The sequence below is a fragment of the Aquarana catesbeiana genome, linkage group LG10 (genome assembly GCF_042186555.1).
Source record: "Aquarana catesbeiana isolate 2022-GZ linkage group LG10, ASM4218655v1, whole genome shotgun sequence".
In the NCBI taxonomy this organism is placed as follows: domain Eukaryota; kingdom Metazoa; phylum Chordata; class Amphibia; order Anura; family Ranidae; genus Aquarana; species Aquarana catesbeiana.
Window position 1 is genome coordinate 29,704,713 of NC_133333.1, and position 3,463 is coordinate 29,708,175.

Consider the following 3,463-nt stretch of genomic DNA (forward strand, 5'->3'; position numbering starts at 1 on the left):
GCCAGAGCGGAGGCTGTTGGAGAGGACTGTGTGCAAGCCTGTTGCCCACCGATTATGGGCCCTAGCATTTGAGGTGAATGAGAAATCCAGTCTGAACTGTATTAATCGGACTCAGTCATGTATATATTGTATGGGGACTCCTTACTGTATATTTGTGTCCCTGAAGAGGGAGGGGGGATTCCTCCAGCAGCCCCCTGCTGATAAGACTGATTCATTCTGCTGGGACACATCCTGTGAGGAGATGCTGGTGTTATCAACATGTGTTTATGTTAATTGAGAGAGCTGATCACATTAGCCACAAGCCCTGGCTAATAGACGAATGGTCTAGGCTGAGGAGGGGGGAGATTGTTGTTTGTATTGTTAATTGTATTAATGTGTGAAGCTCGGTGCCCACAAGACTGTCATCTGGTCTGGGTACATTTTGTAGTAAATTAGGTCATGTTAATTAGGTTAGCTTTGAGTCATCCCTGCTGTATAAAGGTCTGAGATCTCAAAATAAAAACAGTTCTGATGTACTCCAAGACTGGTGTTGTCTAGTTCTTGGGGTTCCTATAGCCAGATCCATTGGACTCGTGTTCCAGAACTTAGGAAGCGGTATATGACGGAAGCACTCAAGCAGAGTGTGGGACGTTCCGTGACAATATCCAATAAAAAAAATTAAAAATCAAATGTCTTCTTCAATATATTCTGCTACATATTTTTGGTAAAAATAAATCCCAATAAGCGTAAATTGATTGGTTTGCGCAAAAGTTATAGCATCTAAAAACTGTGAGATAGATTTAGGGACTTTTAAAATTTTTTAAAAATTTTTTACTAGTAATGGCGGTGATCAGCGATTTTTAGTGGGACTGCAACATTGCGGCGTATAAAGCTGACACTAAACCCTGGTTCACATTGGTGCATTTTGGCATGTTATTTGACATGTCAGATTAGCGGCAATTGCCAGCAATGGCACCGTCCTAATCGGTGCGATGCTGCATTTTCGGCACCGCACCGATTTCAAAAATTAGTTTCTGTACTACTTTTTGAGGTTTCAGGGTGCGTATTCCATTGACATCTGTGCAGAAACCCACACAGATGTCTGTGAAAATACAGCCGAAATCGGGACTGAACGCGCTTAACTCGCACGGCTTCATTCCCACAGCTCAGTGTGAACCTGGGTTAAGTGACACTTTTTGGGGACCAGGTACACCATTACAGTGATCAGTGCTAAACAAAACGCATTGTCACTGTATAAATGACACTGGGAGGGAAGGGGTTAACATCAGGGGAAATCAAAGGGTTAAATGTATTCCCTATGAGTGCTTTCTAACTGATGTGCTTTGACAAAAGGAAAACAGAGATCTGTGTTTTTGCTTAGCGGTCTGCCTTGTTTACATAGGCAGACCACCGTTCTGCCTCTCCTGTGAATGATATCGGGCGGCCGGCGGCCATTGTGACCACTGTACCCACTGATTGGCTCCCACTGTGTCCAATCACAGCAGGAGTGGGGATCCGGCGGCACGCATGTACGCGCCCCAGAGTCAATCACAGGAATCATGTACAGGTACGTGATTTTGCGCTTAAGGGCAATAAAATCTTGTGGAACCCATTGCCCTTTAGAAGAATTAGTAAATAGAGTCCACCTGTGTGTAATTTAATCTCAGTATAAATACAGCTGTTCTATGAAGCCCACAGAGGTTTATTAGAGAACATTAGTGAACAAAGAGCATCATGAAGACCAAGGAACACACCAGACAGGTCAGGGATAAAGTTGTGGAGAAGTTTAAAGCAGGGTTAGGTTGTAAAAAAATATCCCAAGCTTTGAACATCTCACGGAGCACTGTTCATTCCATCATCCGAAAATGGAAAGAGTATGGCACAACTGCAGACCTACCAAGACATGGCCATCCACCTAAGCTGACAGGCCAGACAAGGAGAGCATTATTCAGTGAAGAAGCCAAGAGGGCCATGGTAACTCTGGAGGAGCTGCAGAGATCCACAGCTCAGGTGAGAGAATCTATTAGTTGTGCACTCCACAAATCTGGCCTTTATGGAAGAGTGGCAAGAAGAAAGCCATTATTGATAGAAATGCATAAGAAGTCCCATTTGCAGTTTGCGAGAAGCCATGTGGGGGACACAGCAAACATGTGGAAGAAGGTGTTCAGGTCAGATGGGACCAAAATTGAATTTTTTGGCCTAAAAGCAGAATGATATATGTGGCGAAAAACTAACACTACACATCACCCTGAACACACCATACCCACAGTGAAACATGGTGGTGGCAGCATCATGTTATGAGGAAGCTTTTCTTCAGCAGGGACAGGGAAGCTGGTCAGAGATGATGGGAAGATAGATGGAGCCAAATACTGGGCAATCTTAGTTGAAAACCTGTTCGAGTCTGCAAAAGACTTGGGCGGAGGTTCACCTTCCAGCCGAATAACGACCCTAAACATACAGCCAGAGATACAATGGAATGGTTTAGATCAAAGCATATTCATGTGTTAGAATGGGAGGCCAAAGTCCAGACCGGAATCCAATTGAGAATCTGTGGCAAAACTTGAAAATTGATGTTCACAGACGCTCTGCATCCAATCTGACAGAGCTTGAGCTATTTTGCAAAAAAGAATGGGCAAAACTTCCACTCTCTAGATGTACAAAGCTGGTAGAAACATCCCCCAAAAGACTTGCAGCTGGGCAAAGTATTAACTTAGGGGGGGCTGAATATAAATGCACACCATACTTTTCACATATTTATTAGTAAAAAAAAAAATGAAAACCATTTATCATATTCCTTCCAAGTGGCACAATTATGTGTCACTTCAAGGCACTGTATAGGCTTACCTGTAAGAACAAGGTAAAAAACTGAGTTTACTACCACTTTAAACCTGTCAGAGGTTATTATTTACAATAGTTTAGGTCTGGGTTAAGGAAGGGGAAAGGATAAGCCAAGGAGCAGAGACTGGAGTAGTATTACTCAGTTCATTGTCATAGGTACATAGTTGGTAAGGTTGAATTAGGACACTAGTCCATCCAGTTCAACCTGTGTACTTGGTGTATGTGTGTTCATTTTGATAATCATTTCCCATATCCCTGTATATTGTGTTCACTAAATGCATGCCCAAGAGTCTTTTAACGCTATCACCACCAATTATGGGAGGAAGTTCCACATCCTTGCAACCCTGACAGTGACAATGAAAACCCTATTTGGGCGCAAGGATGTGAAACTCTCTACCACAATTGTCAAACTCCTTTTTTTAACAGTTAAAGAAAGATTTAAAATATACAAAAGTGTAGCGCTAAAAGGGACACCAAATAAGTGTATGAAAACAAATGGTGATTAAAAGTGTTGTAAACACAAATAGGTGAACAAAATAATAATGTGTGATAACTGTAACATATAAAAGTCCAGTCACTGGGTGAAAAAGTGTAAGTAAACTTCATAGGGCATATGTTCAATGAGAAGACTATTGTTAATTCCATC